This window comes from Pristiophorus japonicus, chromosome 19 (genome assembly GCF_044704955.1).
Source record: "Pristiophorus japonicus isolate sPriJap1 chromosome 19, sPriJap1.hap1, whole genome shotgun sequence".
Classification (NCBI taxonomy): Eukaryota; Metazoa; Chordata; class Chondrichthyes; family Pristiophoridae; genus Pristiophorus; species Pristiophorus japonicus.
Window position 1 is genome coordinate 48,305,338 of NC_091995.1, and position 20,613 is coordinate 48,325,950.

The window sequence follows — 20,613 nt, forward strand, 5'->3', positions numbered from 1 at the left end:
TTTCTACTTGAGGTTGAAATGAACTTCTGATGCCTCTGGTTGCAAGCAGTTCTCACAGCAGCATCTCAAGGATTTTTGTTGAGCAACCTGTTTTTAAAGGGTCATGCACAAATGCTTGCAATGCAAAGTCTGCGTGTCATCAAACTGTCATAATGTGCTGGCACCAGTGCTACCTGAATTCATACTATGAGTTGTCAATCACCAAATACATCAATGTCGGAGCTGGGCTCAGGCCCTGCAAGTCAAGCAGCAGTGTTTCAAATTCCTCAACAACATAAGTGAGTCATTTCCAGTTCAATTCTGGGGAATTGCTCCCTGAGTGGGCAGAGGCACACAAAATGGGAAGAATGTTGAAGGAATCCCCACTTGACACTTGACATACATTGTGTGAATCTGGAATTCATTTTATTGTCACCAAAATATTGCAATTTTTAGCTGGTTCCTTCGATGCTTTCTTTTATCTGTCTATCTTGCATTACATGTGATGTTACATTTAATCAAATCTGTCGAATTGCATCAGAAGGAACAAAAACGGCTTCAGAAAAAGCTGCAGGATTACTGTGCGGTTTATCAAAGTTGCTTTTCAGTTGTGTGATGGTGGTGCAGTGGTAAGCATGGTTGCCTTTCAAGCAGTTGACCTGGGTTTGATTCCCAGCCATTACATTTGTCATTTTTAATTGAGGATGAAATGATCCTCTGGTTGAAAGTAGTTCTTACAGCAACATCTCAAGGATTTTGTTGAGCAACCTGTTTTCAAAGGGTCATGTACAAATTCTTGCAATGCAAAGTCCATGTGTCATCAATCTGTCATAATGTATGGGCGACAGTGCTACCCGAATTCGTAGTATGAGCTGTCAGTGTCCAAAGACATCAATGTCGGAGCTGGGCTCAGGTCCTGCAAGTCAAGCAGCAGTGTTCCAAATTCTTTAACAACATCAGTGAGTCATTTCCAGTTAAATTCTGGGGAATTGCTCCCTGAGAGGGCAGAGGCAGACAAGATGGGAAGAATGTTGAAGGAATCCCCAGCTGACACTTGACATACATTGTGTGAATCTGGAATTCATTTAATTGTGACCAAAATATTGCAATCTTTAGCTGGTTCCTTCGATGCTTTCTTTTATCTGTCTATCTTGCATTACATGTGATGTTACATTTCATTAAATCTGTCGAATTGCATCAGAAGGAACAAAAACGGCTTCAGAAAAAGCTGCAGGATTACTGTGCGGTTTATCAAAGTTGCTTTTCAGTTGTGTGATGGTGGTGCAGTGGTAAGCATGGTTGCCTTTCAAGCAATTGACCTGGGTTTGATTCCCAGCCTTACATTTGTCATTTTTAATTGAGGATGAAATGATCCTCTGGTTGAAAGCAGTTCTTATAGCAACATCTCAAGGATTTTGTTGAGCAACCTGTTTTCAAAGGGTCATGTACAAATTCTTGCAATGCAAAGTCCATGTGTCATCAATCTGTCATAATGTATGGGCGACAGTGCTACCCGAATTCGTAGTATGAGCTGTCAGTGTCCAAAGACATCAATGTCGGAGCTGGGCTCAGGTCCTGCAAGTCAAGCAGCAGTGTTCCAAATTCTTTAACAACATCAGTGAGTCATTTCCAGTTAAAATCTGGGGAATTGCTCCCTGAGAGGGCAGAGGCAGACAAGATGGGAAGAATGTTGAAGGAATCCCCAGCTGACACTTGACTTACATTGTGTGAATCTGGAATTCATTTAATTGTGACCAAAATATTGCAATCTTTAGCTGGTTCCTTCGATGCTTTCTTTTATCTGTCTATCTTGCATTCCATGTGATGTTACATTTCATTAAATCTGTCGAATTGCATCAGAAGGAACAAAAACGGCTTCAGAAAAAGCTACAGGATTACTGTGCGGTTTATCAAAGTTGCTTTTCAGTTGTGTGATGGTGGTGCAGTGGTAAGCATGGTTGCCTTCCAAGCAGTTGACCTGGGTTCGATTCCCAGCCATCACATTTGTCAATTTCTACTTGAGGTTGAAATGAACTTCTGATGCCTCTGGTTGCAAGCAGTTCTCACAGCAGCATCTCAAGGATTTTTGTTGAGCAACCTGTTTTTAAAGGGTCATGCACAAATGCTTGCAATGCAAAGTCTGCGTGTCATCAAACTGTCATAATGTGCTGGCACCAGTGCTACCTGAATTCATACTATGAGTTGTCAATCACCAAATACATCAATGTCGGAGCTGGGCTCAGGCCCTGCAAGTCAAGCAGCAGTGTTTCAAATTCCTCAACAACATAAGTGAGTCATTTCCAGTTCAATTCTGGGGAATTGCTCCCTGAGTGGGCAGAGGCACACAAAATGGGAAGAATGTTGAAGGAATCCCCACTTGACACTTGACATACATTGTGTGAATCTGGAATTCATTTTATTGTCACCAAAATATTGCAATTTTTAGCTGGTTCCTTCGATGCTTTCTTTTATCTGTCTATCTTGCATTACATGTGATGTTACATTTCATCAAATCTGTCGAATTGCATCAGAAGGAACAAAAACTGCTTCAGAAAAAGCTGCAGGATTACTGTGCGGTTTATCAAAGTTGCTTTTCAGTTGTGTGATGGTGGTGCAGTGGTAAGCATGGTTGCCTTTCAAGCAGTTGACCTGGGTTTGATTCCCAGCCATTACATTTGTCATTTTTAATTGAGGATGAAATGATCCTCTGGTTGAAAGCAGTTCTTTTCGCAACATCTCAAGGATTTTGTTGAGCAACCTGTTTTCAAAGGGTCATGTACAAATTCTTGCAATGCAAAGTCCATGTGTCATCAATCTATCATAATGTATGGGCGACAGTGCTACCCGAATTCGTAGTATGAGCTGTCAGTGTCCAAAGACATCAATGTCGGAGCTGGGCTCAGGTCCTGCAAGTCAAGCAGCAGTGTTCCAAATTCTTTAACAACATCAGTGAGTCATTTCCAGTTAAATTCTGGGGAATTGCTCCCTGAGAGGGCAGAGGCAGACAAGATGGGAAGAATGTTGAAGGAATCCCCAGCTGACACTTGACATACATTGTGTGAATCTGGAATTCATTTAATTGTGACCAAAATATTGCAATCTTTAGCTGGTTCCTTCGATGCTTTCTTTTATCTGTCTATCTTGCATTCCATGTGATGTTACATTTCATTAAATCTGTCGAATTGCATCAGAAGGAACAAAAACGGCTTCAGAAAAAGCTGCAGGATTACTGTGCGGTTTATCAAAGTTGCTTTTCAGTTGTGTGATGGTGGTGCAGTGGTAAGCATGGTTGCCTTCCAAGCAGTTGACCTGGGTTCGATTCCCAGCCATCACATTTGTCAATTTCTACTTGAGGTTGAAATGAACTTCTGATGCCTCTGGTTGCAAGCAGTTCTCACAGCAGCATCTCAAGGATTTTTGTTGAGCAACCTGTTTTTAAAGGGTCATGCACAAATGCTTGCAATGCAAAGTCTGCGTGTCATCAAACTGTCATAATGTGCTGGCACCAGTGCTACCTGAATTCATACTATGAGTTGTCAATCACCAAATACATCAATGTCGGAGCTGGGCTCAGGCCCTGCAAGTCAAGCAGCAGTGTTTCAAATTCCTCAACAACATAAGTGAGACATTTCCAGTTCAATTCTGGGGAATTGCTCCCTGAGTGGGCAGAGGCACACAAAATGGGAAGAATGTTGAAGGAATCCCCACTTGACACTTGACATACATTGTGTGAATCTGGAATTCATTTTATTGTCACCAAAATATTGCAATTTTTAGCTGGTTCCTTCGATGCTTTCTTTTATCTGTCTATCTTGCATTACATGTGATGTTACATTTCATCAAATCTGTCGAATTGCATCAGAAGGAACAAAAACTGCTTCAGAAAAAGCTGCAGGATTACTGTGCGGTTTATCAAAGTTGCTTTTCAGTTGTGTGATGGTGGTGCAGTGGTAAGCATGGTTGCCTTTCAAGCAGTTGACCTGGTTTTGATTCCCAGCCATTACATTTGTCATTTTTAATTGAGGATGAAATGATCCTCTGGTTGAAAGCAGTTCTTTTCGCAACATCTCAAGGATTTTGTTGAGCAACCTGTTTTCAAAGGGTCATGTACAAATTCTTGCAATGCAAAGTCCATGTGTCATCAATCTGTCATAATGTATGGGCGACAGTGCTACCCGAATTCGTAGTATGAGCTGTCAGTGTCCAAAGACATCAATGTCGGAGCTGGGCTCAGGTCCTGCAAGTCAAGCAGCAGTGTTCCAAATTCTTTAACAACATCAGTGAGTCATTTCCAGTTAAATTCTGGGGAATTGCTCCCTGAGAGGGCAGAGGCAGACAAGATGGGAAGAATGTTGAAGGAATCCCCAGCTGACACTTGACATACATTGTGTGAATCTGGAATTCATTTAATTGTGACCAAAATATTGCAATCTTTAGCTGGTTCCTTCGATGCTTTCTTTTATCTGTCTATCTTGCATTCCATGTGATGTTACATTTCATTAAATCTGTCGAATTGCATCAGAAGGAACAAAAACGGCTTCAGAAAAAGCTGCAGGATTACTGTGCGGTTTATCAAAGTTGCTTTTCAGTTGTGTGATGGTGGTGCAGTGGTAAGCATGGTTGCCTTCCAAGCAGTTGACCTGGGTTCGATTCCCAGCCATCACATTTGTCAATTTCTACTTGAGGTTGAAATGAACTTCTGGTTGCAAGCAGTTCTCACAGCAGCATCTCAAGGATTTTTGTTGAGCAACCTGTTTTTAAAGGGTCATGCACAAATGCTTGCAATGCAAAGTCTGCGTGTCATCAAACTGTCATAATGTGCTGGCACCAGTGCTACCTGAATTCATACTATGAGTTGTCAATCACCAAATACATCAATGTCGGAGCTGGGCTCAGGCCCTGCAAGTCAAGCAGCAGTGTTTCAAATTCCTCAACAACATAAGTGAGTCATTTCCAGTTCAATTCTGGGGAATTGCTCCCTGAGTGGGCAGAGGCACACAAAATGGGAAGAATGTTGAAGGAATCCCCACTTGACACTTGACATACATTGTGTGAATCTGGAATTCATTTTATTGTCACCAAAATATTGCAATTTTTAGCTGGTTCCTTCGATGCTTTCTTTTATCTGTCTATCTTGCATTACATGTGATGTTACATTTCATCAAATCTGTCGAATTGCATCAGAAGGAACAAAAACTGCTTCAGAAAAAGCTGCAGGATTACTGTGCGGTTTATCAAAGTTGCTTTTCAGTTGTGTGATGGTGGTGCAGTGGTAAGCATGGTTGCCTTTCAAGCAGTTGACCTGGGTTTGATTCCCAGCCATTACATTTGTCATTTTTAATTGAGGATGAAATGATCCTCTGGTTGAAAGCAGTTCTTATAGCAACATCTCAAGGATTTTGTTGAGCAACCTGTTTTCAAAGGGTCATGAACAAATTCTTGCAATGCAAAGTCCATGTGTCATCAATCTGTCATAATGTATGGGCGACAGTGCTACCCGAATTCGTAGTATGAGCTGTCAGTGTCCAAAGACATCAATGTCGGAGCTGGGCTCAGGTCCTGCAAGTCAAGCAGCAGTGTTCCAAATCCTTTAACAACATCAGTGAGTCATTTCCAGTTAAATTCTGGGGAATTGCTCCCTGAGAGGGCAGAGGCAGACAAGATGGGAAGAATGTTGAAGGAATCCCCAGCTGACACTTGACATACATTGTGTGAATCTGGAATTCATTTAATTGTGACCAAAATATTGCAATCTTTAGCTGGTTCCTTCGATGCTTTCTTTTATCTGTCTATCTTGCATTCCATGTGATGTTACATTTCATTAAATCTGTCGAATTGCATCAGAAGGAACAAAAACGGCTTCAGAAAAAGCTGCAGGATTACTGTGCGGTTTATCAAAGTTGCTTTTCAGTTGTGTGATGGTGGTGCAGTGGTAAGCATGGTTGCCTTCCAAGCAGTTGACCTGGGTTCGATTCCCAGCCATCACATTTGTCAATTTCTACTTGAGGTTGAAATGAACTTCTGATGCCTCTGGTTGCAAGCAGTTCTTACAGCAGCATCTCAAGGATTTTTGTTGAGCAACCTGTTTTTAAAGGGTCATGCACAAATGCTTGCAATGCAAAGTCTGCGTGTCATCAAACTGTCATAATGTGCTGGCACCAGTGCTACCTGAATTCATACTATGAGTTGTCAATCACCAAATACATCAATGTCGGAGCTGGGCTCAGGCCCTGCAAGTCAAGCAGCAGTGTTTCAAATTCCTCAACAACATAAGTGAGTCATTTCCACTTCAATTCTGGGGAATTGCTCCCTGAGTGGGCAGAGGCACACAAAATGGGAAGAATGTTGAAGGAATCCCCACTTGACACTTGACATACATTGTGTGAATCTGGAATTCATTTTATTGTCACCAAAATATTGCAATTTTTAGCTGGTTCCTTCGATGCTTTCTTTTATCTGTCTATCTTGCATTACATGTGATGTTACATTTCATCAAATCTGTCGAATTGCATCAGAAGGAACAAAAACTGCTTCAGAAAAAGCTGCAGGATTACTGTGCGGTTTATCAAAGTTGCTTTTCAGTTGTGTGATGGTGGTGCAGTGGTAAGCATGGTTGCCTTTCAAGCAGTTGACCTGGGTTTGATTCCCAGCCATTACATTTGTCATTTTTAATTGAGGATGAAATGATCCTCTGGTTGAAAGCAGTTCTTATAGCAACATCTCAAGGATTTTGTTGAGCAACCTGTTTTCAAAGGGTCATGTACAAATTCTTGCAATGCAAAGTCCATGTGTCATCAATCTGTCATAATGTATGGGCGACAGTGCTACCCGAATTCGTAGTATGAGCTGTCAGTGTCCAAAGACATCAATGTCGGAGCTGGGCTCAGGTCCTGCAAGTCAAGCAGCAGTGTTCCAAATTCTTTAACAACATCAGTGAGTCATTTCCAGTTAAATTCTGGGGAATTGCTCCCTGAGAGGGCAGAGGCAGACAAGATGGGAAGAATGTTGAAGGAATCCCCAGCTGACACTTGACATACATTGTGTGAATCTGGAATTCATTTAATTGTGACCAAAATATTGCAATCTTTAGCTGGTTCCTTCGATGCTTTCTTTTATCTGTCTATCTTGCATTCCATGTGATGTTACATTTCATTAAATCTGTCGAATTGCATCAGAAGGAACAAAAACGGCTTCAGAAAAAGCTACAGGATTACTGTGCGGTTTATCAAAGTTGCTTTTCAGTTGTGTGATGGTGGTGCAGTGGTAAGCATGGTTGCCTTCCAAGCAGTTGACCTGGGTTCGATTCCCAGCCATCACATTTGTCAATTTCTACTTGAGGTTGAAATGAACTTCTGATGCCTCTGGTTGCAAGCAGTTCTTACAGCAGCATCTCAAGGATTTTTGTTGAGCAACCTGATTTCAAAGGGTCATGCACAAATGCTTGCAATGCAAAGTCTGCGTGTCATCAAACTGTCATAATGTGCTGGCACCAGTGCTACCTGAATTCATACTAGGAGTTGTCAATCATCAAAGACATCAATGTCGGAGCTGGGCTCAGGCCCTGCAAGTCAAGCAGCAGTGTTTCAAATTCCTCAACAACATAAGTGAGTCATTTCCAGTTCAATTCTGGGGAATTGCTCCCTGAGTGGGCAGAGGCACACAAAATGGGAAGAATGTTGAAGGAATCCCCACTTGACACTTGACATACATTGTGTGAATCTGGAATTCATTTTATTGTCACCAAAATATTGCAATTTTTAGCTGGTTCCTTCGATGCTTTCTTTTATCTGTCTATCTTGCATTACATGTGATGTTACATTTCATCAAATCTGTCGAATTGCATCAGAAGGAACAAAAACTGCTTCAGAAAAAGCTGCAGGATTACTGTGCGGTTTATCAAAGTTGCTTTTCAGTTGTGTGATGGTGGTGCAGTGGTAAGCATGGTTGCCTTTCAAGCAGTTGACCTGGGTTTGATTCCCAGCCATTACATTTGTCATTTTTAATTGAGGATGAAATGATCCTCTGGTTGAAAGCAGTTCTTTTCGCAACATCTCAAGGATTTTGTTGAGCAACCTGTTTTCAAAGGGTCATGTACAAATTCTTGCAATGCAAAGTCCATGTGTCATCAATCTGTCATAATGTATGGGCGACAGTGCTACCCGAATTCGTAGTATGAGCTGTCAGTGTCCAAAGACATCAATGTCGGAGCTGGGCTCAGGTCCTGCAAGTCAAGCAGCAGTGTTCCAAATTCTTTAACAACATCAGTGAGTCATTTCCAGTTAAATTCTGGGGAATTGCTCCCTGAGAGGGCAGAGGCAGACAAGATGGGAAGAATGTTGAAGGAATCCCCAGCTGACACTTGACATACATTGTGTGAATCTGGAATTCATTTAATTGTGACCAAAATATTGCAATCTTTAGCTGGTTCCTTCGATGCTTTCTTTTATCTGTCTATCTTGCATTCCATGTGATGTTACATTTCATTAAATCTGTCGAATTGCATCAGAAGGAACAAAAACGGCTTCAGAAAAAGCTGCAGGATTACTGTGCGGTTTATCAAAGTTGCTTTTCAGTTGTGTGATGGTGGTGCAGTGGTAAGCATGGTTGCCTTCCAAGCAGTTGACCTGGGTTCGATTCCCAGCCATTACATTTGTCATTTTTAATTGAGGATGAAATGATCCTCTGGTTGAAAGCAGTTCTTATAGCAACATCTCAAGGATTTTGTTGAGCAACCTGTTTTCAAAGGGTCATGTACAAATTCTTGCAATGCAAAGTCCATGTGTCATCAATCTGTCATAATGTATGGGCGACAGTGCTACCCGAATTCGTAGTATGAGCTGTCAGTGTCCAAAGACATCAATGTCGGAGCTGGGCTCAGGTCCTGCAAGTCAAGCAGCAGTGTTCCAAATTCTTTAACAACATCAGTGAGTCATTTCCAGTTAAATTCTGGGGAATTGCTCCCTGAGAGGGCAGAGGCAGACAAGATGGGAAGAATGTTGAAGGAATCCCCAGCTGACACTTGACATACATTGTGTGAATCTGGAATTCATTTAATTGTGACCAAAATATTGCAATCTTTAGCTGGTTCCTTCGATGCTTTCTTTTATCTGTCTATCTTGCATTCCATGTGATGTTACATTTCATTAAATCTGTCGAATTGCATCAGAAGGAACAAAAACGGCTTCAGAAAAAGCTACAGGATTACTGTGCGGTTTATCAAAGTTGCTTTTCAGTTGTGTGATGGTGGTGCAGTGGTAAGCATGGTTGCCTTCCAAGCAGTTGACCTGGGTTCGATTCCCAGCCATCACATTTGTCAATTTCTACTTGAGGTTGAAATGAACTTCTGATGCCTCTGGTTGCAAGCAGTTCTTACAGCAGCATCTCAAGGATTTTTGTTGAGCAACCTGATTTCAAAGGGTCATGCACAAATGCTTGCAATGCAAAGTCTGCGTGTCATCAAACTGTCATAATGTGCTGGCACCAGTGCTACCTGAATTCATACTAGGAGTTGTCAATCACCAAAGACATCAATGTCGGAGCTGGGCTCAGGCCCTGCAAGTCAAGCAGCAGTGTTTCAAATTCCTCAACAACATAAGTGAGTCATTTCCAGTTCAATTCTGGGGAATTGCTCCCTGAGTGGGCAGAGGCACACAAAATGGGAAGAATGTTGAAGGAATCCCCACTTGACACTTGACATACATTGTGTGAATCTGGAATTCATTTTATTGTCACCAAAATATTGCAATTTTTAGCTGGTTCCTTCGATGCTTTCTTTTATCTGTCTATCTTGCATTACATGTGATGTTACATTTCATCAAATCTGTCGAATTGCATCAGAAGGAACAAAAACTGCTTCAGAAAAAGCTGCAGGATTACTGTGCGGTTTATCAAAGTTGCTTTTCAGTTGTGTGATGGTGGTGCAGTGGTAAGCATGGTTGCCTTTCAAGCAGTTGACCTGGGTTTGATTCCCAGCCATTACATTTGTCATTTTTAATTGAGGATGAAATGATCCTCTGGTTGAAAGCAGTTCTTACAGCAACATCTCAAGGATTTTGTTGAGCAACCTGTTTTCAAAGGGTCATGTACAAATTCTTGCAATGCAAAGTCCATGTGTCATCAATCTGTCATAATGTATGGGCGACAGTGCTACCCGAATTCGTAGTATGAGCTGTCAGTGTCCAAAGACATCAATGTCGGAGCTGGGCTCAGGTCCTGCAAGTCAAGCAGCAGTGTTCCAAATTCTTTAACAACATCAGTGAGTCATTTCCAGTTAAATTCTGGGGAATTGCTCCCTGAGAGGGCAGAGGCAGACAAGATGGGAAGAATGTTGAAGGAATCCCCAGCTGACACTTGACATACATTGTGTGAATCTGGAATTCATTTAATTGTGACCAAAATATTGCAATCTTTAGCTGGTTCCTTCGATGCTTTCTTTTATCTGTCTATCTTGCATTCCATGTGATGTTACATTTCATTAAATCTGTCGAATTGCATCAGAAGGAACAAAAACGGCTTCAGAAAAAGCTGCAGGATTACTGTGCGGTTTATCAAAGTTGCTTTTCAGTTGTGTGATGGTGGTGCAGTGGTAAGCATGGTTGCCTTCCAAGCAGTTGACCTGGGTTCGATTCCCAGCCATCACATTTGTCAATTTCTACTTGAGGTTGAAATGAACTTCTGATGCCTCTGGTTGCAAGCAGTTCTCACAGCAGCATCTCAAGGATTTTTGTTGAGCAACCTGTTTTTAAAGGGTCATGCACAAATGCTTGCAATGCAAAGTCTGCGTGTCATCAAACTGTCATAATGTGCTGGCACCAGTGCTACCTGAATTCATACTATGAGTTGTCAATCACCAAATACATCAATGTCGGAGCTGGGCTCAGGCCCTGCAAGTCAAGCAGCAATGTTTCAAATTCCTCAACAACATAAGTGAGTCATTTCCAGTTCAATTCTGGGGAATTGCTCCCTGAGTGGGCAGAGGCACACAAAATGGGAAGAATGTTGAAGGAATCCCCACTTGACACTTGACATACATTGTGTGAATCTGGAATTCATTTTATTGTCACCAAAATATTGCAATTTTTAGCTGGTTCCTTCGATGCTTTCTTTTATCTGTCTATCTTGCATTACATGTGATGTTACATTTCATCAAATCTGTCGAATTGCATCAGAAGGAACAAAAACTGCTTCAGAAAAAGCTGCAGGATTACTGTGCGGTTTATCAAAGTTGCTTTTCAGTTGTGTGATGGTGGTGCAGTGGTAAGCATGGTTGCCTTTCAAGCAGTTGACCTGGGTTTGATTCCCAGCCATTACATTTGTCATTTTTAATTGAGGATGAAATGATCCTCTGGTTGAAAGCAGTTCTTTTCGCAACATCTCAAGGATTTTGTTGAGCAACCTGTTTTCAAAGGGTCATGTACAAATTCTTGCAATGCAAAGTCCATGTGTCATCAATCTGTCATAATGTATGGGCGACAGTGCTACCCGAATTCGTAGTATGAGCTGTCAGTGTCCAAAGACATCAATGTCGGAGCTGGGCTCAGGTCCTGCAAGTCAAGCAGCAGTGTTCCAAATTCTTTAACAACATCAGTGAGTCATTTCCAGTTAAATTCTGGGGAATTGCTCCCTGAGAGGGCAGAGGCAGACAAGATGGGAAGAATGTTGAAGGAATCCCCAGCTGACACTTGACATACATTGTGTGAATCTGGAATTCATTTAATTGTGACCAAAATATTGCAATCTTTAGCTGGTTCCTTCGATGCTTTCTTTTATCTGTCTATCTTGCATTCCATGTGATGTTACATTTCATTAAATCTGTCGAATTGCATCAGAAGGAACAAAAACGGCTTCAGAAAAAGCTGCAGGATTACTGTACGGTTTATCAAAGTTGCTTTTCAGCTGTGTGATGGTGGTGCAGTGGTAAGCATGGTTGCCTTCCAAGCAGTTGACCTGGGTTCGATTCCCAGCCATCACATTTGTCAATTTCTACTTGAGGTTGAAATGAACTTCTGATGCCTCTGGTTGCAAGCAGTTCTCACAGCAGCATCTCAAGGATTTTTGTTGAGCAACCTGTTTTTAAAGGGTCATGCACAAATGCTTGCAATGCAAAGTCTGCGTGTCATCAAACTGTCATAATGTGCTGGCACCAGTGCTACCTGAATTCATACTATGAGTTGTCAATCACCAAATACATCAATGTCGGAGCTGGGCTCAGGCCCTGCAAGTCAAGCAGCAATGTTTCAAATTCCTCAACAACATAAGTGAGTCATTTCCAGTTCAATTCTGGGGAATTGCTCCCTGAGTGGGCAGAGGCACACAAAATGGGAAGAATGTTGAAGGAATCCCCACTTGACACTTGACATACATTGTGTGAATCTGGAATTCATTTTATTGTCACCAAAATATTGCAATTTTTAGCTGGTTCCTTCGATGCTTTCTTTTATCTGTCTATCTTGCATTACATGTGATGTTACATTTCATCAAATCTGTCGAATTGCATCAGAAGGAACAAAAACTGCTTCAGAAAAAGCTGCAGGATTACTGTGCGGTTTATCAAAATTGCTTTTCAGTTGTGTGATGGTGGTGCAGTGGTAAGCATGGTTGCCTTTCAAGCAGTTGACCTGGGTTTGATTCCCAGCCATTACATTTGTCATTTTTAATTGAGGATGAAATGATCCTCTGGTTGAAAGCAGTTCTTTTCGCAACATCTCAAGGATTTTGTTGAGCAACCTGTTTTCAAAGGGTCATGTACAAATTCTTGCAATGCAAAGTCCATGTGTCATCAATCTGTCATAATGTATGGGCGACAGTGCTACCCGAATTCGTAGTATGAGCTGTCAGTGTCCAAAGACATCAATGTCGGAGCTGGGCTCAGGTCCTGCAAGTCAAGCAGCAGTGTTCCAAATTCTTTAACAACATCAGTGAGTCATTTCCAGTTAAATTCTGGGGAATTGCTCCCTGAGAGGGCAGAGGCAGACAAGATGGGAAGAATGTTGAAGGAATCCCCAGCTGACACTTGACATACATTGTGTGAATCTGGAATTCATTTAATTGTGACCAAAATATTGCAATCTTTAGCTGGTTCCTTCGATGCTTTCTTTTATCTGTCTATCTTGCATTCCATGTGATGTTACATTTCATTAAATCTGTCGAATTGCATCAGAAGGAACAAAAACGGCTTCAGAAAAAGCTGCAGGATTACTGTACGGTTTATCAAAGTTGCTTTTCAGCTGTGTGATGGTGGTGCAGTGGTAAGCATGGTTGCCTTCCAAGCAGTTGACCTGGGTTCGATTCCCAGCCATCACATTTGTCAATTTCTACTTGAGGTTGAAATGAACTTCTGATGCCTCTGGTTGCAAGCAGTTCTCACAGCAGCATCTCAAGGATTTTTGTTGAGCAACCTGTTTTTAAAGGGTCATGCACAAATGCTTGCAATGCAAAGTCTGCGTGTCATCAAACTGTCATAATGTGCTGGCACCAGTGCTACCTGAATTCATACTATGAGTTGTCAATCACCAAATACATCAATGTCGGAGCTGGGCTCAGGCCCTGCAAGTCAAGCAGCAATGTTTCAAATTCCTCAACAACATAAGTGAGTCATTTCCAGTTCAATTCTGGGGAATTGCTCCCTGAGTGGGCAGAGGCACACAAAATGGGAAGAATGTTGAAGGAATCCCCACTTGACACTTGACATACATTGTGTGAATCTGGAATTCATTTTATTGTCACCAAAATATTGCAATTTTTAGCTGGTTCCTTCGATGCTTTCTTTTATCTGTCTATCTTGCATTACATGTGATGTTACATTTCATCAAATCTGTCGAATTGCATCAGAAGGAACAAAAACTGCTTCAGAAAAAGCTGCAGGATTACTGTGCGGTTTATCAAAGTTGCTTTTCAGTTGTGTGATGGTGGTGCAGTGGTAAGCATGGTTGCCTTTCAAGCAGTTGACCTGGGTTTGATTCCCAGCCATTACATTTGTCATTTTTAATTGAGGATGAAATGATCCTCTGGTTGAAAGCAGTTCTTTTCGCAACATCTCAAGGATTTTGTTGAGCAACCTGTTTTCAAAGGGTCATGTACAAATTCTTGCAATGCAAAGTCCATGTGTCATCAATCTGTCATAATGTATGGGCGACAGTGCTACCCGAATTCGTAGTATGAGCTGTCAGTGTCCAAAGACATCAATGTCGGAGCTGGGCTCAGGTCCTGCAAGTCAAGCAGCAGTGTTCCAAATTCTTTAACATCATCAGTGAGTCATTTCCAGTTAAATTCTGGGGAATTGCTCCCTGAGAGGGCAGAGGCAGACAAGATGGGAAGAATGTTGAAGGAATCCCCAGCTGACACTTGACATACATTGTGTGAATCTGGAATTCATTTAATTGTGACCAAAATATTGCAATCTTTAGCTGGTTCCTTCGATGCTTTCTTTTATCTGTCTATCTTGCATTCCATGTGATGTTACATTTCATTAAATCTGTCGAATTGCATCAGAAGGAACAAAAACGGCTTCAGAAAAAGCTGCAGGATTACTGTGCGGTTTATCAAAGTTGCTTTTCAGTTGTGTGATGGTGGTGCAGTGGTAAGCATGGTTGCCTTCCAAGCAGTTGACCTGGGTTCGATTCCCAGCCATCACATTTGTCAATTTCTACTTGAGGTTGAAATGAACTTCTGATGCCTCTGGTTGCAAGCAGTTCTCACAGCAGCATCTCAAGGACTTTTGTTGAGCAACCTGTTTTTAAAGGGTCATGCACAAATGCTTGCAATGCAAAGTCTGCGTGTCATCAAACTGTCATAATGTGCTGGCACCAGTGCTACCTGAATTCATACTATGAGTTGTCAATCACCAAATACATCAATGTCGGAGCTGGGCTCAGGCCCTGCAAGTCAAGCAGCAATGTTTCAAATTCCTCAACAACATAAGTGAGTCATTTCCAGTTCAATTCTGGGGAATTGCTCCCTGAGTGGGCAGAGGCACACAAAATGGGAAGAATGTTGAAGGAATCCCCACTTGACACTTGACATACATTGTGTGAATCTGGAATTCATTTTATTGTCACCAAAATATTGCAATTTTTAGCTGGTTCCTTCGATGCTTTCTTTTATCTGTCTATCTTGCATTACATGTGATGTTACATTTCATCAAATCTGTCGAATTGCATCAGAAGGAACAAAAACTGCTTCAGAAAAAGCTGCAGGATTACTGTGCGGTTTATCAAAGTTGCTTTTCAGTTGTGTGATGGTGGTGCAGTGGTAAGCATGGTTGCCTTTCAAGCAGTTGACCTGGGTTTGATTCCCAGCCATTACATTTGTCATTTTTAATTGAGGATGAAATGATCCTCTGGTTGAAAGCAGTTCTTTTCGCAACATCTCAAGGATTTTGTTGAGCAACCTGTTTTCAAAGGGTCATGTACAAATTCTTGCAATGCAAAGTCCATGTGTCATCAATCTGTCATAATGTATGGGCGACAGTGCTACCCGAATTCGTAGTATGAGCTGTCAGTGTCCAAAGACATCAATGTCGGAGCTGGGCTCAGGTCCTGCAAGTCAAGCAGCAGTGTTCCAAATTCTTTAACAACATCAGTGAGTCATTTCCAGTTAAATTCTGGGGAATTGCTCCCTGAGAGGGCAGAGGCAGACAAGATGGGAAGAATGTTGAAGGAATCCCCAGCTGACACTTGACATACATTGTGTGAATCTGGAATTCATTTAATTGTGACCAAAATATTGCAATCTTTAGCTGGTTCCTTCGATGCTTTCTTTTATCTGTCTATCTTGCATTCCATGTGATGTTACATTTCATTAAATCTGTCGAATTGCATCAGAAGGAACAAAAACGGCTTCAGAAAAAGCTGCAGGATTACTGTACGGTTTATCAAAGTTGCTTTTCAGCTGTGTGATGGTGGTGCAGTGGTAAGCATGGTTGCCTTCCAAGCAGTTGACCTGGGTTCGATTCCCAGCCATCACATTTGTCAATTTCTACTTGAGGTTGAAATGAACTTCTGATGCCTCTGGTTGCAAGCAGTTCTCACAGCAGCATCTCAAGGATTTTTGTTGAGCAACCTGTTTTTAAAGGGTCATGCACAAATGCTTGCAATGCAAAGTCTGCGTGTCATCAAACTGTCATAATGTGCTGGCACCAGTGCTACCTGAATTCATACTATGAGTTGTCAATCACCAAATACATCAATGTCGGAGCTGGGCTCAGGCCCTGCAAGTCAAGCAGCAATGTTTCAAATTCCTCAACAACATAAGTGAGTCATTTCCAGTTCAATTCTGGGGAATTGCTCCCTGAGTGGGCAGAGGCACACAAAATGGGAAGAATGTTGAAGGAATCCCCACTTGACACTTGACATACATTGTGTGAATCTGGAATTCATTTTATTGTCACCAAAATATTGCAATTTTTAGCTGGTTCCTTCGATGCTTTCTTTTATCTGTCTATCTTGCATTACATGTGATGTTACATTTCATCAAATCTGTCGAATTGCATCAGAAGGAACAAAAACTGCTTCAGAAAAAGCTGCAGGATTACTGTGCGGTTTATCAAAATTGCTTTTCAGTTGTGTGATGGTGGTGCAGTGGTAAGCATGGTTGCCTTTCAAGCAGTTGACCTGGGTTTGATTCCCAGCCATTACATTTGTCATTTTTAATTGAGGATGAAATGATCCTCTGGTTGAAAGCAGTTCTTTTCGCAACATCTCAAGGATTTTGTTGAGCAACCTGTTTTCAAAGGGTCATGTACAAATTCTTGCAATGCAAAGTCCATGTGTCATCAATCTGTCATAATGTATGGGCGACAGTGCTACCCGAATTCGTAGTATGAGCTGTCAGTGTCCAAAGACATCAATGTCGGAGCTGGGCTCAGGTCCTGCAAGTCAAGCAGCAGTGTTCCAAATTCTTTAACAACATCAGTGAGTCATTTCCAGTTAAATTCTGGGGAATTGCTCCCTGAGAGGGCAGAGGCAGACAAGATGGGAAGAATGTTGAAGGAATCCCCAGCTGACACTTGACATACATTGTGTGAATCTGGAATTCATTTAATTGTGACCAAAATATTGCAATCTTTAGCTGGTTCCTTCGATGCTTTCTTTTATCTGTCTATCTTGCATTCCATGTGATGTTACATTTCATTAAATCTGTCGAATTGCATCAGAAGGAACAAAAACGGCTTCAGAAAAAGCTGCAGGATTACTGTACGGTTTATCAAAGTTGCTTTTCAGCTGTGTGATGGTGGTGCAGTGGTAAGCATGGTTGCCTTCCAAGCAGTTGACCTGGGTTCGATTCCCAGCCATCACATTTGTCAATTTCTACTTGAGGTTGAAATGAACTTCTGATGCCTCTGGTTGCAAGCAGTTCTCACAGCAGCATCTCAAGGATTTTTGTTGAGCAACCTGTTTTTAAAGGGTCATGCACAAATGCTTGCAATGCAAAGTCTGCGTGTCATCAAACTGTCATAATGTGCTGGCACCAGTGCTACCTGAATTCATACTATGAGTTGTCAATCACCAAATACATCAATGTCGGAGCTGGGCTCAGGCCCTGCAAGTCAAGCAGCAATGTTTCAAATTCCTCAACAACATAAGTGAGTCATTTCCAGTTCAATTCTGGGGAATTGCTCCCTGAGTGGGCAGAGGCACACAAAATGGGAAGAATGTTGAAGGAATCCCCACTTGACACTTGACATACATTGTGTGAATCTGGAATTCATTTTATTGTCACCAAAATATTGCAATTTTTAGCTGGTTCCTTCGATGCTTTCTTTTATCTGTCTATCTTGCATTACATGTGATGTTACATTTCATCAAATCTGTCGAATTGCATCAGAAGGAACAAAAACTGCTTCAGAAAAAGCTGCAGGATTACTGTGCGGTTTATCAAAGTTGCTTTTCAGTTGTGTGATGGTGGTGCAGTGGTAAGCATGGTTGCCTTTCAAGCAGTTGACCTGGGTTTGATTCCCAGCCATTACATTTGTCATTTTTAATTGAGGATGAAATGATCCTCTGGTTGAAAGCAGTTCTTTTCGCAACATCTCAAGGATTTTGTTGAGCAACCTGTTTTCAAAGGGTCATGTACAAATTCTTGCAATGCAAAGTCCATGTGTCATCAATCTGTCATAATGTATGGGCGACAGTGCTACCCGAATTCGTAGTATGAGCTGTCAGTGTCCAAAGACATCAATGTCGGAGCTGGGCTCAGGTCCTGCAAGTCAAGCAGCAGTGTTCCAAATTCTTTAACAACATCAGTGAGTCATTTCCAGTTAAATTCTGGGGAATTGCTCCCTGAGAGGGCAGAGGCAGACAAGATGGGAAGAATGTTGAAGGAATCCCCAGCTGACACTTGACATACATTGTGTGAATCTGGAATTCATTTAATTGTGACCAAAATATTGCAATCTTTAGCTGGTTCCTTCGATGCTTTCTTTTATCTGTCTATCTTGCATTCCATGTGATGTTACATTTCATTAAATCTGTCGAATTGCATCAGAAGGAACAAAAACGGCTTCAGAAAAAGCTGCAGGATTACTGTACGGTTTATCAAAGTTGCTTTTCAGCTGTGTGATGGTGGTGCAGTGGTAAGCATGGTTGCCTTCCAAGCAGTTGACCTGGGTTCGATTCCCAGCCATCACATTTGTCAATTTCTACTTGAGGTTGAAATGAACTTCTGGTTGCAAGCAGTTCTCACAGCAGCATCTCAAGGATTTTTGTTGAGCAACCTGTTTTTAAAGGGTCATGCACAAATGCTTGCAATGCAAAGTCTGCGTGTCATCAAACTGTCATAATGTGCTGGCACCAGTGCTACCTGAATTCATACTATGAGTTGTCAATCACCAAATACATCAATGTCGGAGCTGGGCTCAGGCCCTGCAAGTCAAGCAGCAATGTTTCAAATTCCTCAACAACATAAGTGAGTCATTTCCAGTTCAATTCTGGGGAATTGCTCCCTGAGTGGGCAGAGGCACACAAAATGGGAAGAATGTTGAAGGAATCCCCACTTGACACTTGACATACATTGTGTGAATCTGGAATTCATTTTATTGTCACCAAAATATTGCAATTTTTAGCTGGTTCCTTCGATGCTTTCTTTTATCTGTCTATCTTGCATTACATGTGATGTTACATTTCATCAAATCTGTCGAATTGCATCAGAAGGAACAAAAACTGCTTCAGAAAAAGCTGCAGGATTACTGTGCGGTTTATCAAAGTTGCTTTTCAGTTGTGTGATGGTGGTGCAGTGGTAAGCATGGTTGCCTTTCAAGCAGTTGACCTGGGTTTGATTCCCAGCCATTACATTTGTCATTTTTAATTGAGGATGAAATGATCCTCTGGTTGAAAGCAGTTCTTTTCGCAACATCTCAAGGATTTTGTTGAGCAACCTGTTTTCAAAGGGTCATGTACAAATTCTTGCAATGCAAAGTCCATGTGTCATCAATCTGTCATAATGTATGGGCGACAGTGCTACCCGAATTCGTAGTATGAGCTGTCAGTGTCCAAAGACATCAATGTCGGAGCTGGGCTCAGGTCCTGCAAGTCAAGCAGCAGTGTTCCAAATTCTTTAACATCATCAGTGAGTCATTTCCAGTTAAATTCTGGGGAATTGCTCCCTGAGAGGGCAGAGGCAGACAAGATGGGAAGAATGTTGAAGGAATCCCCAGCTGACACTTGACATACATTGTGTGAATCTGGAATTCATTTAATTGTGACCAAAATATTGCAATCTTTAGCTGGTTCCTTCGATGCTTTCTTTTATCTGTCTATCTTGCATTCCATGTGATGTTACATTTCATTAAATCTGTCGAATTGCATCAGAAGGAACAAAAACGGCTTCAGAAAAAGCTGCAGGATTACTGTGCGGTTTATCAAAGTTGCTTTTCAGTTGTGTGATGGTGGTGCAGTGGTAAGCATGGTTGCCTTCCAAGCAGTTGACCTGGGTTCGATTCCCAGCCATCACATTTGTCAATTTCTACTTGAGGTTGAAATGAACTTCTGATGCCTCTGGTTGCAAGCAGTTCTCACAGCAGCATCTCAAGGATTTTTGTTGAGCAACCTGTTTTTAAAGGGTCATGCACAAATGCTTGCAATGCAAAGTCTGCGTGTCATCAAACTGTCATAATGTGCTGGCACCAGTGCTACCTGAATTCATACTATGAGTTGTCAATCACCAAATACATCAATGTCGGAGCTGGGCTCAGGCCCTGCAAGTCAAGCAGCAATGTTTCAAATTCCTCAACAACATAAGTGAGTCATTTCCAGTTCAATTCTGGGGAATTGCTCCCTGAGTGGGCAGAGGCACACAAAATGGGAAGAATGTTGAAGGAATCCCCACTTGACACTTGACATACATTGTGTGAATCTGGAATTCATTTTATTGTCATCAAAATATTGCAATTTTTAGCTGGTTCCTTCGATGCTTTCTTTTATCTGTCTATCTTGCATTACATGTGATGTTACATTTCATCAAATCTGTCGAATTGCATCAGAAGGAACAAAAACTGCTTCAGAAAAAGCTGCAGGATTACTGTGCGGTTTATCAAAGTTGCTTTTCAGTTGTGTGATGGTGGTGCAGTGGTAAGCATGGTTGCCTTTCAAGCAGTTGACCTGGGTTTGATTCCCAGCCATTACATTTGTCATTTTTAAT

At 41.6% G+C, this 20,613-nt stretch overlaps 31 non-coding genes across 31 annotated transcripts; all 31 read left to right on the plus strand.

Annotated features, from left to right (window-relative positions):
• The first annotated feature begins 591 nt into the window (after positions 1 to 591).
• Positions 592 to 663, plus strand: trnae-uuc (transfer RNA glutamic acid (anticodon UUC)). The gene has a single exon. It is a non-coding gene; the product is annotated as a tRNA-Glu (tRNA).
• A 587-nt stretch (positions 664 to 1,250) lies between these two features.
• Positions 1,251 to 1,323, plus strand: trnae-uuc (transfer RNA glutamic acid (anticodon UUC)). The gene has a single exon. It is a non-coding gene; the product is annotated as a tRNA-Glu (tRNA).
• A 587-nt stretch (positions 1,324 to 1,910) lies between these two features.
• trnag-ucc (transfer RNA glycine (anticodon UCC)) lies at positions 1,911 to 1,982 on the plus strand. The gene has a single exon. It is a non-coding gene; the product is annotated as a tRNA-Gly (tRNA).
• Positions 1,983 to 2,581: 599 nt separating this feature from the next.
• On the plus strand, positions 2,582 to 2,653 carry trnae-uuc (transfer RNA glutamic acid (anticodon UUC)). Its single transcript has one exon. It is a non-coding gene; the product is annotated as a tRNA-Glu (tRNA).
• A 588-nt stretch (positions 2,654 to 3,241) lies between these two features.
• On the plus strand, positions 3,242 to 3,313 carry trnag-ucc (transfer RNA glycine (anticodon UCC)). Its single transcript has one exon. It is a non-coding gene; the product is annotated as a tRNA-Gly (tRNA).
• A 599-nt stretch (positions 3,314 to 3,912) lies between these two features.
• Positions 3,913 to 3,984, plus strand: trnae-uuc (transfer RNA glutamic acid (anticodon UUC)). The gene has a single exon. It is a non-coding gene; the product is annotated as a tRNA-Glu (tRNA).
• A 588-nt stretch (positions 3,985 to 4,572) lies between these two features.
• On the plus strand, positions 4,573 to 4,644 carry trnag-ucc (transfer RNA glycine (anticodon UCC)). Its single transcript has one exon. It is a non-coding gene; the product is annotated as a tRNA-Gly (tRNA).
• A 590-nt stretch (positions 4,645 to 5,234) lies between these two features.
• On the plus strand, positions 5,235 to 5,306 carry trnae-uuc (transfer RNA glutamic acid (anticodon UUC)). The gene has a single exon. It is a non-coding gene; the product is annotated as a tRNA-Glu (tRNA).
• A 588-nt stretch (positions 5,307 to 5,894) lies between these two features.
• trnag-ucc (transfer RNA glycine (anticodon UCC)) lies at positions 5,895 to 5,966 on the plus strand. Its single transcript has one exon. It is a non-coding gene; the product is annotated as a tRNA-Gly (tRNA).
• A 599-nt stretch (positions 5,967 to 6,565) lies between these two features.
• On the plus strand, positions 6,566 to 6,637 carry trnae-uuc (transfer RNA glutamic acid (anticodon UUC)). The gene has a single exon. It is a non-coding gene; the product is annotated as a tRNA-Glu (tRNA).
• Positions 6,638 to 7,225: 588 nt separating this feature from the next.
• trnag-ucc (transfer RNA glycine (anticodon UCC)) lies at positions 7,226 to 7,297 on the plus strand. Its single transcript has one exon. It is a non-coding gene; the product is annotated as a tRNA-Gly (tRNA).
• A 599-nt stretch (positions 7,298 to 7,896) lies between these two features.
• Positions 7,897 to 7,968, plus strand: trnae-uuc (transfer RNA glutamic acid (anticodon UUC)). Its single transcript has one exon. It is a non-coding gene; the product is annotated as a tRNA-Glu (tRNA).
• Positions 7,969 to 8,556: 588 nt separating this feature from the next.
• trnag-ucc (transfer RNA glycine (anticodon UCC)) lies at positions 8,557 to 8,628 on the plus strand. The gene has a single exon. It is a non-coding gene; the product is annotated as a tRNA-Gly (tRNA).
• Positions 8,629 to 9,216: 588 nt separating this feature from the next.
• On the plus strand, positions 9,217 to 9,288 carry trnag-ucc (transfer RNA glycine (anticodon UCC)). Its single transcript has one exon. It is a non-coding gene; the product is annotated as a tRNA-Gly (tRNA).
• A 599-nt stretch (positions 9,289 to 9,887) lies between these two features.
• trnae-uuc (transfer RNA glutamic acid (anticodon UUC)) lies at positions 9,888 to 9,959 on the plus strand. The gene has a single exon. It is a non-coding gene; the product is annotated as a tRNA-Glu (tRNA).
• Positions 9,960 to 10,547: 588 nt separating this feature from the next.
• trnag-ucc (transfer RNA glycine (anticodon UCC)) lies at positions 10,548 to 10,619 on the plus strand. Its single transcript has one exon. It is a non-coding gene; the product is annotated as a tRNA-Gly (tRNA).
• A 599-nt stretch (positions 10,620 to 11,218) lies between these two features.
• trnae-uuc (transfer RNA glutamic acid (anticodon UUC)) lies at positions 11,219 to 11,290 on the plus strand. Its single transcript has one exon. It is a non-coding gene; the product is annotated as a tRNA-Glu (tRNA).
• A 588-nt stretch (positions 11,291 to 11,878) lies between these two features.
• trnag-ucc (transfer RNA glycine (anticodon UCC)) lies at positions 11,879 to 11,950 on the plus strand. The gene has a single exon. It is a non-coding gene; the product is annotated as a tRNA-Gly (tRNA).
• A 599-nt stretch (positions 11,951 to 12,549) lies between these two features.
• On the plus strand, positions 12,550 to 12,621 carry trnae-uuc (transfer RNA glutamic acid (anticodon UUC)). Its single transcript has one exon. It is a non-coding gene; the product is annotated as a tRNA-Glu (tRNA).
• Positions 12,622 to 13,209: 588 nt separating this feature from the next.
• Positions 13,210 to 13,281, plus strand: trnag-ucc (transfer RNA glycine (anticodon UCC)). Its single transcript has one exon. It is a non-coding gene; the product is annotated as a tRNA-Gly (tRNA).
• A 599-nt stretch (positions 13,282 to 13,880) lies between these two features.
• trnae-uuc (transfer RNA glutamic acid (anticodon UUC)) lies at positions 13,881 to 13,952 on the plus strand. The gene has a single exon. It is a non-coding gene; the product is annotated as a tRNA-Glu (tRNA).
• A 588-nt stretch (positions 13,953 to 14,540) lies between these two features.
• trnag-ucc (transfer RNA glycine (anticodon UCC)) lies at positions 14,541 to 14,612 on the plus strand. Its single transcript has one exon. It is a non-coding gene; the product is annotated as a tRNA-Gly (tRNA).
• A 599-nt stretch (positions 14,613 to 15,211) lies between these two features.
• Positions 15,212 to 15,283, plus strand: trnae-uuc (transfer RNA glutamic acid (anticodon UUC)). The gene has a single exon. It is a non-coding gene; the product is annotated as a tRNA-Glu (tRNA).
• Positions 15,284 to 15,871: 588 nt separating this feature from the next.
• trnag-ucc (transfer RNA glycine (anticodon UCC)) lies at positions 15,872 to 15,943 on the plus strand. The gene has a single exon. It is a non-coding gene; the product is annotated as a tRNA-Gly (tRNA).
• A 599-nt stretch (positions 15,944 to 16,542) lies between these two features.
• trnae-uuc (transfer RNA glutamic acid (anticodon UUC)) lies at positions 16,543 to 16,614 on the plus strand. Its single transcript has one exon. It is a non-coding gene; the product is annotated as a tRNA-Glu (tRNA).
• Positions 16,615 to 17,202: 588 nt separating this feature from the next.
• On the plus strand, positions 17,203 to 17,274 carry trnag-ucc (transfer RNA glycine (anticodon UCC)). Its single transcript has one exon. It is a non-coding gene; the product is annotated as a tRNA-Gly (tRNA).
• A 599-nt stretch (positions 17,275 to 17,873) lies between these two features.
• On the plus strand, positions 17,874 to 17,945 carry trnae-uuc (transfer RNA glutamic acid (anticodon UUC)). The gene has a single exon. It is a non-coding gene; the product is annotated as a tRNA-Glu (tRNA).
• Positions 17,946 to 18,533: 588 nt separating this feature from the next.
• Positions 18,534 to 18,605, plus strand: trnag-ucc (transfer RNA glycine (anticodon UCC)). Its single transcript has one exon. It is a non-coding gene; the product is annotated as a tRNA-Gly (tRNA).
• A 590-nt stretch (positions 18,606 to 19,195) lies between these two features.
• Positions 19,196 to 19,267, plus strand: trnae-uuc (transfer RNA glutamic acid (anticodon UUC)). The gene has a single exon. It is a non-coding gene; the product is annotated as a tRNA-Glu (tRNA).
• A 588-nt stretch (positions 19,268 to 19,855) lies between these two features.
• On the plus strand, positions 19,856 to 19,927 carry trnag-ucc (transfer RNA glycine (anticodon UCC)). Its single transcript has one exon. It is a non-coding gene; the product is annotated as a tRNA-Gly (tRNA).
• Positions 19,928 to 20,526: 599 nt separating this feature from the next.
• trnae-uuc (transfer RNA glutamic acid (anticodon UUC)) lies at positions 20,527 to 20,598 on the plus strand. Its single transcript has one exon. It is a non-coding gene; the product is annotated as a tRNA-Glu (tRNA).
• Positions 20,599 to 20,613: the final 15 nt, after the last annotated feature.